Source organism: Carassius auratus, unplaced genomic scaffold, assembly GCF_003368295.1.
Source record: "Carassius auratus strain Wakin unplaced genomic scaffold, ASM336829v1 scaf_tig00018268, whole genome shotgun sequence".
Taxonomy (NCBI): Eukaryota; Metazoa; Chordata; class Actinopteri; order Cypriniformes; family Cyprinidae; genus Carassius; species Carassius auratus.
The window spans coordinates 59,029-71,960 of NW_020524870.1; the positions used below are offsets into that span (position 1 = coordinate 59,029).

At 37.2% G+C, this 12,932-nt stretch overlaps 1 long non-coding RNA gene across 1 annotated transcript; it reads left to right on the forward strand.

Moving 5' to 3' along the window:
• Positions 1-203: 203 nt before the first annotated feature.
• LOC113076004 (uncharacterized) lies at positions 204-2,017 on the forward strand. The gene is made up of 3 exons (XR_003281087.1): positions 204-409; positions 989-1,140; positions 1,821-2,017. It is a non-coding gene; the product is annotated as an uncharacterized LOC113076004 (long non-coding RNA).
• The last annotated feature ends 10,915 nt before the right edge of the window (positions 2,018-12,932 follow it).

Genomic DNA, 12,932 nt, shown 5'->3' on the forward strand with positions numbered 1-12,932 from the left:
TAAAGTCTCCTCTTTGCCCATCTCTCCATAGCAACGGCTCAACACCGTGCAAATTTGTAATTTCAAATACAGTCGCTATTAAGCATGGCACTCTCTCTCTCTCTCTCTCGCTCACTCTTGCTATCTTTCCCTAATGTAAACAAACCCATGCAGACTGGTATTAAGCGCCGCAGCTGAAAGCCCCGCCCCTCTCGTAGCTACACGGCCCGCTGGGTATTTCAGCAACTCATTGGAATCTTCAAACAACAAAGATAAACAAGTGTTCCAATTAAGAATTAATTACTGCTCAGACACTCAACTGCTTCTGCTCACTCCGCTGGGAACAACTCAAACGATGAGGAAACACACATACACAGTGCAAGAACGATAAGATAGAGGGGTCACATACAGAACACATACAGAGGAAGAGGTGAGTTTGAAGGCAGAAGGTATGAGAGAGAGATAGATGGAAAAAAGCTAAGAAAATGGCTTGGAGGTATCGCCCGTCTGGGGCTTAAAACACTCTAACAAGCCCAAAGCAGAATTACACAGCACCTCAGATGTAAGGAAAGAGCCACACTGATCCAATTTATAACTGGCTTTCAACACCAAAGAGAGGAGAGGGGTGAAATAGCCTCTTTCAGTACATACTCATTGTGGGTAAAATAGTGTCTACACAGCGAGGCAAATTACAGCTAATAGGTCGTATCTCTACTGGAACTCGCCGAGTTCTAAAAGCTACTCTGAGCACAAATATGTCCTGTTAAGAGTTTATTTATAGGGTAAATACACACAGGATGGGTTTGAAAGGGAGTTTTGGATGTAGAAATTAAATTACATTTGGTACAGTTTATTACTTACGCCACTGATGTATAAACTCAATCTTACACAAAAACATTACTAATCGTTATCACACCACGTACCACATCTTTTCTCCTCCTTTTACTTATCGTTTTTTTCACACTTTTGTGTGTGGCTTTTTGTGTGTGTGTGTTTCGTTAATGTACAGTGTTGGGCCACATCCGCAGGAAGTCCAGGACTCAAGCTTGGGCCTTCTTTCATCTTCTGACCTTTTCTGCCGGGAAGTCTCTGGTGTCAGGCGTCTCTGTCTTTCTTTGCTGACAGGTTCTCACTGACTCTAACAAGCTCTAACTTTAAAAGGTTTGGACTGGATGTCACTACGGACATGTAGTATAGAGGGAAAGATGAAGATGAAGAGAAAAAAGAAAGCTTTATAAAACAACAACACTTAGTAATAAATGTATTTTTCCTGTAGATGTATATATTTGTAAATTTAATTTAAATTTGTAAATCTGTAAATTTAATTTTTTTATATTTTCAATTATATGCACAAAAGATTTTAATGTTTTTGAAACATGTCTTTTGTGCTCTTATGTACATCAATGCTGCATTTATTAAAAAAATCTAAAAATATAGTAAAAGCATCAATAATGTCAATATCGTTTCACATGATATTTCAGGAATCGTTCTAATAAGCTAATTGGCGCTCAAGAAACTTTTATTTTAATCATCAATTATTAATGATGAAAACAGATGAATGTGATGAATAATATTTTTTGCGGAAACTTTTCCAGAAGAAAATTTTTCTTCTGGAATCATTGATGATCAGCATTTATTTGAAATTATTTTTTGTAAAAATATATAAACTTCACCATCACTTTTAATCTATTTAATGCATGCTTGCATAATAAAAGTATTAATTTATTTCCAAACAAATATGGTGTGTATAAAGAAAAAAATGTAGGAAAGAAATATATATTTGCATTATAAAAATACTCTCTATCCTTCCGCTTCATTCTCTATGACTTTGCCCCCCACAGATGAAACAGCCATTCATTACTGTGAGATGCTCCATGGAGAGAGTGAGCTGATGGCTGTGTGCTGGAATCATGTACCCCAGCAGGAGAGCCCGGATCGGGGCTGTGAGAGTCACCTCTCCCCCCTGCTGGAGGCACATGTCTCATGGAGCTACAAACTGCGGGAGAAGAACACATGACCTGACCTATCAGCAGCTCAAATATGAAGGTGATTTAAAAATAATAATAATAATAAAATTAAATAAATAAAAAGGTGTGTATGGTTAGCACAAGCGTTGATCTGGAAGACACACATCACAACCTGATCCTCTTCTTCTCTCATTTCCACATTACAACTAAATAATATCTTGTCAATAACAATTACCAAAAAGTAAAACCAAATTAAAAACAAAACAGATCTTCTTCCTAATATGTAAATAATGTGGTCAAAAAAAGCGAGCATTTTACTAAATAAATTCCTCATACCAAGCATCTCTATTGCTCTTCATCTTCACTATTGACTGCACATGCTGTGTTTTACAAAGCAGAGAGATAGTTGCTGCAGTCTTTATGATATATGGTTCTTTTCATCCTATGTTTCTGACATGACAGAGTTATTCATATCATTCTGAATCACAGGAGGCTGCATGTCTGAAAGACTTAAAGACTTAACTCCCTATAGAGTTGAATCCCTACCTGTCTAACACACAGTTCAGGTGGATGATCTTCATACAGTTTCATCAAATGCAAATCTATCTGCCCCTAAACGGCATATAAAACAACAACATATTGTTGCTGTTTGCTGTACGCCAGTCACTGTAAATGTGCAATTATTGTCCAAAAGTGGACTGGACTGTACACATAAAGTCCAAAGTCTGGTCCTGTGACTAATAAGTGCTTCAGTTTTATTACATGGAAACTCAGCTAGAAATAATAATGCAAAGAAATGTGTAGAAATAATAAAAAAGTAACTTTAAAAAGTAATGTACTCTCATAAAATACTGTGAGAATTAGTTTCCTTAAATGGGAACTCTGGGTACTTAATGTGAAATGATAAAAAAATAATAATAATAATGAAAATATATAATACAAATTAGGTTTGTTCAACTGGCAAGACAAAACACGACAAAGCAATTTCTGACATGCTTTCATCAGATGAACCTGTCTGAGTGCTTTTAGATTAAAGGTAATATGTGCATTTGTTTTGATAATATATTTTCCACTATCCCACTTTAAAAGGGACTACAGTCATGAAATCTGAATATTATCTCGATGTATCACTGAAACTTCCGAGATTATAATCTATAAACAAAAAATACATAAAATAAAATAAACGGGGAGCACTATTTTGGGCAGGAATGAACACACAAGGTTAGATGCTAGAAAACCCTGGTGCTGAGGTTGTGTGAGCGGTGCGCTCTCACCTCGGCGATGGGTACGATACCCTGTAGGTCTCTCTGGCTGATGTAGATGGTGGAGATGACTTCGGCAGACGCTCCGGTCGAGGGATACTCTATCTGCCAGCGGATGGACTGCGATGACCGCAGGTTGATGAAATTGTCAATCTCAAAGTCCACCCACATGATCTCATAGAAGGAACCATCAAGTCTGTTGAGAAAAAGAGAAAGACAGATGTTAGATGAGGGGGAGAGAGAGGGAGACACTCTTAGATCAAGGGCTTTAGTACAACTGCAGCCGAGAGCCAGACGTCTGTTTTGATGTCTATTGACACATCCTCCAGGACAGCAGGGGGAAGTACTGCTTTTGGCTTCATACAGAAGTTAGAATAAAAAATTCAGTTATTATGTGATGATTTGAAAAGGCCCTTAGAACAAAGGAGCCTTTCAAGATATGCTCTGCTTTACAGGTGAGCGGTGATGATAAAGTAAAAGGAAATCATGAAGATATTAAAATGTTTTAAAATTTGTGTGATTGCATAACGTAATAATAATTTAGGATTTGCTTACTTATGTTGAAAATATTTATTAAATATAAATAAATTATACTAAATTCATTCATAGGATAAGAGTAACATGCCATGCTCAGTATTTAAAAAACTTCAGTCACATTACTGAATACACTTTAACAAATCAATTCAGGTGATGAATAATTAGTATCTTCAGCAAATATAGACTCTTCATTACTGTGTGAGTTTCACTGAAACAGCTTGTACTTAATGCACGTAAAATATTTCAAAAGATATTAACAATTCAAAGGGTTTACTCTCTGTAATCACATCCACTGAATGAACTCAAGGGACTGATCTGCTGAGGAAATTAGAGCAACAAAAACCCATTAAAGAAGGTTTATTGTGTGAAACAGTAACAGCCAGAAGACAATGCATCTTAATACAATTAATGAACAACTTGGGGTCTGTGCATTAGTGCGAGTGTCACAAATGGAGAACGAGGGATAGAAAGCACTTAAAGCACTGTAGAATCATGTAACCATTCAGTTTCTGTCTCAAATGGCAAGCACAGACTGTTATGGGCATGTATTCACAAAACCTGCAATCCATAACACATGGAACAGTTGATTTCAGCCAACTCTTGTTTTTTTATTTTGTGAAATATGCATCAGACTGTTGTTCTGCAGGTCAGCATGCACAGGTTTACAAGATACTGTATGTTCACAAGTTTTATTTATGGCACTTAGTAGCAAGTATAAAGATATTCCCAACTATTTACTTTATGCCTGCTGAATAATCTGTAATCATTACTTCTGATCAACAACAACAAACCCCTAAACAACACATAAAACATCACGTTATGTGACGATCAGACAGTGGCCAGCTCTTGGCTGAACACTACAAAGTAGAGAAAACTTTATGCAGCTAGTGAAAAGTCTTGCTCTGTGATACAATACATATGCACGCAGCTTCAAGACTCATGGGATGCAGCAAAAAAACTAAGTAAAACCCTTCTCTGATTACTTCCTCATCTCTTTCTTCTGAATGAATGTGCACAGTTAGAGCACGACCTCTCTAAATGCTCCGAGTTGACCTTTTGACATCAGATCATCAGGGGCCAAATAACCGCCTCCCCCCTCCATCCTTGTTATGACACACCCGAAATGGGTTCAATTACACTGGCCCAATCGGCCGCTTGATGGATGTGCTGCTGTCTGACCCCTTCCTCCTTCAAAAAGAATGCTCTGGAAGCAGTAAATGAATCAATAAACCAACAGACAATACTTTATTGCAGAGATGGCATACGTCTACGGGGAGCGAGGAGAGAGGGAGGGGGCGGCCAGTCAGAAAACGAGAGATAAATAATGTTATGAAGAACGAGAGTGAGGAGAAAAGAATCAGTCACAGTCCCTCTCTGTCTCTTCTAGAAGCACAATGTCATTTCTCTGAATAGTAGGAGCGTTTTGTCATTATTTACTTCAGGGTTTGAGTCAGACAGCGATCTGCACCCAACAATGAGCCGCAAACAAGAAAACCACACGCGGTCTCGCGCAATTATACGCTAAAACACAAATGCGCCAAGCAGGACTTTCAGAAGCGTTAAGAGGATTAGTTATGTAGAAGCAGATGAGAAGTAGAGAGGACAGCAAAGTTATTCTGTATTTGAGGAAAGCTGTTAAGCATTACAAACGGCTGGATAATAAGTGGGACGAAAGAGCATATGACAAAGGAGCGATGCATTGTGGGAATTCTGTATTTCTATTAAAGGCAGAGTTCACTCAAAATTAAAAGTCTCAAACTTGAGTTGTGTTGAATTGTTTGTAGCTCTCAAATATAATTTGTGCTTCTTCATATTAAAAGTCATAATCCGTTACAAGACGTGCAATTACTGACAACAGGGTTCAGGAAATGTGAATTTTCTTTTTCAATCGATTCAATGAAAAAATCTGAATGATTCATTAACAAATCAGACATCAGGACTGTCACGGATATTTCAACTCAGAAACGGTTATTATAGTTATCTAAAACCATTACAAATAAACATTTTCGTTACTAGAAATCAAATAAATGTTAAATCAACATACTAAAATAACTAAAAAGGTAACTAAAAACAAATAAATAAATATAAATTATTTATAAAATTATGAAAACTATAACAAATCCAAAATGAAAATGAACAAAGCACAAATAAAACAAAAATCCAAAATAGTAACAAAACTTATAATAGTATGTCAATGCTACTAAAATAACACTGCTCAGAAACTGCTAGCAAATTTCACAATTAATTACAAAGAAACAGCTTTGAATTAAGAGAGAAATTTTGAAGTAAAAAGACTGAAAAACATTTTTTTTACAGTGTACCTCAAAGTCAATGTCATATTTGTAAAAGAAGAACAACTTAAATTTGGTATATTTCTCACACAAAGCAAACATATGCCTTCAGATGGCTTGACAAATTTAGCGCATCCGTTTTATAATACTTTCATTTTAGGTTTCACATTGTTTTTGGAGCTCGTAAAATAATCCATTGCGATGCCATGGATTAGAAAATGGAAAACATGATCTTCAGGATGTCTCCTTTTACATTCTGCAGATGAGAAAGTAAGTCATACAGTGACGAGATGGTAATGATGACAGAACTTTAATTTTGCGTGAAATTTCCTTTAAGAAGAGTATAGTGAAATGTATTCCCATAAACAACTGCCCAAAGAGCAAACAGTGAAAATAACTCTTCCGAAACCAACGACCAATAACATAACCCCTTGCAAATTTAATTAGCAATGCATCTTAGTGTTTTTAAGCACATGTGAACACCCCCTCAGAAACCCTAATACAATTAAGCAATTATCTTTACTTCAAGTAAATTTGGAGGCAAACGGTGGATAAGCACAGGCACCAGGGCATCGGAGTCAAAACACAAACCTTCAGCAGGATTTTTCACTTTCTCTCTCAGCCATAATTCATTTAAGCAGAGGCAAAAGAGGAGTCTCATTGTCCCCAGCTGTATTAATTAACCATCATCGATTGGTTCAGGGTTTGTGGCCGCCACAGATGCCGAAAAGGCAGGAGTGTTTATCTTATCGTGGGTCAGAAACCGAGAGCAGATGAGAGGCCGACTCACACCCATTCATCACTCGCCTGTTGTTTAACCTTTGTTGAGAAAGTCGTGTTTCAGAGTTCTGGACAGAAGCAGAGGGAACGGAGAAGTGCAGTCAGCCGTTTGTCACCCTTGACGGGTTCACTCAGGTAAACGTGTACTTCAGGACATTGGTGGAGAGAGTTCCTCCGCAGGTGTCCGGGAACAGTGAGCCAAGGGCTTTCAGTTTCACGTCACCTCTAATTAATCTGCCACTATTCTGAAGTATTTTCCGGAGTTAGGACACAATTGGAAAACAAGGTTCAGATTTACATGACATTCCACTCGAAGAGAAAGTTGTGGCAGATCTTTTTGTCCGTGAAAAAATATTGTGAAACATATTTGGATGTGCACTTGGTGTGAAGTGTGAAGACTTGTTTCACTGGAAGATTAAGCTTGACATTTGAGTTAAAGTAAAAAAGATTTGAAAATATCAAGCATGAATGGATTTACAACAAATTAGATTTATTTAATGCTGACTTTAAATTGATAGATTATCATGATCAGTTACTCTATGTATTGAACAACAATACAGTTAAACAGATTTGACATTTTGTTAAGAAAGTGTGTGTTATAAATGAGCAGTGCCTGACTGTGCAAAAGTAGCTGCCATGAAGTAGTTATCCTATACAGATAAATTGCATCTGAAATCACATACCGTCTAGTATGCACTACATTTGCTTTGAAATTAAACTGAAAATTTGAAAAAATTTAATTTGGTTATAAAATGTCAATTTAAGATTTTTTTAAGAACAATAAAAATTTTACTTTTTACTTTTTAGTTCATTTTACAAAAAAAAGAGGCTCCCTTAATTCAAAGTTTAAACAAGTTTTCATTCTTTCTTGTTTTAAGAACAAACACAAGATTTGTCTCAAGATTTCATCTTCAGTTTGCATTTCAAGTAAATGCATCTTGATTTAAACATGTTTAGATTCGTGCTGTCAAACGATTAATTGCGATTAATCGCATCCTAAATCAAAAAGTTTCTGTTTACACAATATATGTGTGTATACTGCATATTTATAATGTATGTATAAATACAAACACATGCATGTGTATATTTAGTAAAAATATGTTATGTTTATATATTAAATATATTTATATGAAATATAATAATATAAATATATAAATGCATACATGTAAATATTTCCAAAATATATACTATATGTGTGTGTTTTTATATATTCATAATAAACACAGAACACATATGTTATGTAAACAAAAACTTTTATTTTGGATGTGATTAATGGTGATTAATCGTTTGACAGCACTAGTTTAGATATTTGTATGCTGTGATTAAAGGCCATTCCAGACACTGGAATGAAACCCACAACTCAAACTCAAAATTGAGTTTCAACTTGTAAACTTGTACTATACTACAAATTTTGGATTAAGATTAAAAAAAAAAAAAAAAAAAAAAGTAATATTTTTGGTTACTAATTGCTTCTGCCAATCAAGCAAAAGGGAAAAAATACTGAATACTGTAAATTAAAAAAAAAAAATTACTTCATCTTTCCATTAAACATTTTATGAACTTAAATAATCTGTAAAATAAGCATCTGCAGCAAATAAGAAAAAAAGCACAAAAAGGAAGCATTCATAGAAGCATAATAGAAGCATTTACAATAGCGGTCTCATACACAAGTGTCTGAATGTATGCCTATGTGGTCTTGTTCCCATGCAGCAGTGAGACAGGTTGTTCAGAGCCATCTTTGTCTTGGCTCAGGCTCAAGTTCAGCCCAGCACTGAGGAACAATCACTTCATGGAAGTTTGTTGAGCTAAATATAGTGCCAGACACTGACCTAATTGCTATTTTACCATGCAAGTGAGGCAGGTTAGAGAGTCAGCATTCAAAAAGAAAGAGAGTGTGTGTTTGTGTGTGTGTGTGTGTGATAGAGTGACTGAAAGAAGAACAATGTCATATCCTCGTTACTGACCGCTGGCTACCATCCAGAACTAAATCTGTCATGGGACAAAGAACGAGAGGATAAAAAGCAACGAGCATGAAAGAGAGAGAGAAAGAGAGGAAGGCAGCAGAATGTGTCTGAGCTTCTCGGTTGCTGTGGTGTTCTAGTATGTAGCAGACGGTAACTGAGGTGACAGACGAGTGGAGCACAGCGGTCTGACGCTAAACCACGCGGAGGTCTGTTCGGCTACAATGCCTTATCGTACACACCACACAATAGCATACAAGTGTGTGTGTGTGAGTACACCTGTGTGTGTGAGTGTGTGCGGCCTGCCAACAGTGTCTTCACACTCTATAGAGCCCAAAAGAGACAGAAATGTCATGCTAGTGATCCTTCTCTTTCCTCTCTCACCTTCATTCTCCCTCTCTTCACCTCTCTGCTCTGTCTAGAACACAATGCCTCTTCCGACGCTGTCATTTCACCACTGGATCCTCTGCTGTGTTTAGGTCATAGTGAATGCGAATACTGCCTCGTAAAGCGTATTCACTCCGCAATAACCACCCTGACTGCTCAAGAGGGTTCACAGGCTGTACTGGAAAACATCAGAAGTTCCATTAAATTACAATCAAGCCCATTAACTGTGAGAGTGCAAGTATATTCAGATGGATGTGATGACAGATGAAATCTATTTCTAGAGGCAAAGGCTGTATATTAGCTGAGGCAAGGTGGATCGCTGAATGATTTGTTCAAGTTTGGTGCTTTTGCAGCGGACCGCTCCATCTCCACCAATCACAGACCAGCAATAAACTACAAAGATGGATTATTTGGTTATGCGCAGCATCCTTTGAGACCCCTAAAATCACAGTTATAAGATGTAATGTCTACAGTAAATAATGAGAAATTATTAACAATTTACTTAACTTTTTAAGTAAAGACATCCATAATGCAACAAAAGATTTCTATGTAACAGAAATGTAGCAGAAAAATCTTAAACGGCACTATCATATTCAACATTAATAATAATGAAAACTGTTTCTTGAACACCAGAATAGCACATAAGAATGAATTCTGTAGGATCGTGTGACTCTGAAGATTGGAGGCTTCTCAAGAAGTTTTTTGTTTTGTTTTTCTCAGAATTAGGACTTTTCATTAAATTTTAGATGAAATAAAAGGTAGCCTAGGTGAGCATGAGAAGCTTCTTTCACCCCCAAAAAATACCAACCATAAAAACCTCAGTGTATTATGACAAGTAAAGTGTGCAAAAACTGCAGTTATGAGAACTGACTTATGCAAATTGTTTCAAGTAAATTCATATTGCATTAAAGATGTTCAAATATCTTTCTGGAAACAGGAATGAATGAACAAGATAAAATCAGCATTATCTCAGTTAATTAAAAAAAGATTTTGCATTTAAATTTAAGTTAAATCCATAAAACCTAAAACCTAAAAGTTTCTACCATATTTTTTTACAGTAAAATTCTGCCAACCACAAGCTGCCAGTTTTTTACTGTAAATTTGACTGAATTTTCTTTACAGTGCTCTGTAAGGTACATTGGGACAAAAGTCACCGGCACACATTCAAGCACTGTCTATATCAGCTTTACTTCTGTAGAGGCTGGATTCCACCTCTCTACTGTTTGTTCATGCTATAATCCATCCAGCCAAAAGATGAACAAGACAAATGCTGTTTTAAATCTGGCCTCATAAATAATCCGCTGTCACAAATACTGACAAACCAGCAAAATCAGATACTTACTAGAACCACAATAGTGTAAATAGCTTATTCAAAGCTTTTTTATTGTAGAGTATTTTTAGTGATAAAGATGTTTAACATTTGATTAGAGAGATAAAAACAAAACGCAGACCAGATTCAAACCTTGTCATCCGTATAAGAATTCAGTGCTCAAGGCGACCACTAGTTGCATTTAAATTATACACTACTCATTTTGCGTTAGGCAACTGCATGCCATATACACACCCATAACAAGCTGATTTTGAATAAATTATACAGAGAAAGCGAGCAATGTGACAAATACTAGAATGCTACCATCCATTATAATCGCTAAAGCTGTCACTGCAAGTTTACGCTGTTTCACATGACTGTAAGTTCAGGACCAGCTCACTGACCGTCCACAAACAGACTCTTGCGAATGCTCCCATTATAACAAACACTGTCTACACTGCACAATAAATCTCTTATTTACACTGTGTCTACGCTTTGATGATTTTAATGAGAGCATTCTAGTTTTGTTGTGTCTTGTTTCCAGTGTTTGCGTGTCTCACACAGTCCGAATTGTAAGTGAGCTGCGCAACATCAAACAAATTCAAAACAGTTCCAAATTACGCCAATTATGTCAAGAAATGCCGTTTCTTAAGCAATCAAGCAATTTATGTGCCACCACAATAGGCCAACAGAGTCATTTAAATGCCTTTTATTCATCATTGATTCAAATATTACAAATAAGTTTTACAAAATGGTATTCACAGACGCTCAGCACATAAGTAACACCTGCGCTAAACACTATGCCACGGCTCTGACATATACATGAAGAGCGCTTGAAGTGATTCATGAAGCGAGATGCACTTATCTCCCTTAAAACCTTTTCGAGGGCTATTGGTCCAGCACAGGCAGCTGAGAAGTTTATTATGGCCTCAGTGCTCAAGGTTTGGAAACTCACCAAGGCCAGTAAGTCAGCCATGAGCTCAAAAAAAGGACAGATCTACTGTAAGAGTGTGTCTTGTGTGTGACAGCTTGAACAGCCCTAAATCAGATGTCCTCACTCTCCCTTTGTAACGCCCACTCACTGCTAATGGCTTTGAAACGCAGCCAAGTTTTTTCTTGGTCTTTCGTTAAATCACGCACCTAAACACAAATACTGATGCACATACACAGGAACCAAGAGCACACATGAAACGTGTTGAGAATGTATGAGTACGAGATGAAAAAAATGTGAACAATTTTATCTAGAGAAACCTCAAAACCAGCCCTCTTACCAGACAGACAAATAGATGGATGGACAGACCGACAGAAGTTAGTTTACAGCGTTGTAGTGGATGATGGATCGAGAGAGATAGACTGACAGCTTATGACATGCAATGAATGGGACTGTTGAAGATAGAATGATAAACAGACAGACAGACAAACAGATCATGGCATGTTAGTGGATGGATAGTTGGAGACAGATAAAAATTAAAAAGACAGATGGACAGGCAGATAGTTTAAGGCATGTAGGGGTCGGATAGCTTCAGACATAACGATAAAACAATAGATTGATCAGAAAGATAGATAGAATGACAAAAATGATAGATGAACATCAGAATGTTAAAATAACAGACAGTTTACGGAATGTAGTAGATGGATGGTTTCAGACAGACAGACAGAAATAATGATAAAAAGAAAGATAGAACATCAGATAGAACAATAGAATGATAGACAAAGCGATATAGGCATGTAGCGAATTTATAGTTTCAGACAAATTCTACATAGGATGACTCATAGATAGATAGATAGATAGATAGATAGATAGATAGTTAGACAGACATGCACATGTCAAGGCTTAATATCAAGCCCTGGAATGATAGATGGAACAACAGACAGACAGAGAGAGAGAGAGAGAGAGAGAGAGGGACAGAAACCACGAGGAGCATTACATGGATTTATGGATAAGGTATCGAAGTAAACAACAGTTCACTCTCTCTCTCTCTCTCTCTCTCTCTCTCTCTGAGCCGAACACAGTTTTCAGATATGCACACACTCAGGTGGGTAAAGCATTCGACAGCCATCAAACAATCAGCAGCGCGGTGCGACAGGCCGCGGCCGGATCACAGGCGGCCGAGCATGAAGGAGGAAACGGAGCTGTCACACTTCCACTGTCATTTTCTCTCTTCTCTAACACGCGCACTGTCATGCTGACCTGCCTTGTCAGCTAAACTTCCCATGATGCACCCCATCCTCCTCCTCACTCCATATTACCTTTCCGCTTGCCTTCAATATGACCTGTCAATCATCACCTTGGAAACCAGGTAGTCTGCGTCGCCTCTAATCAGCGAGTGTGACTAACTGATCAACAGCTCCGTTCTGTCCAGTCCAGCGCTGCGGGAAACCACAGTCAAACCAGAGCAGTCACCTTCACAGATAACAAAATGACCTTTCACACTACAAATGACTGATTTTTGAGGTTG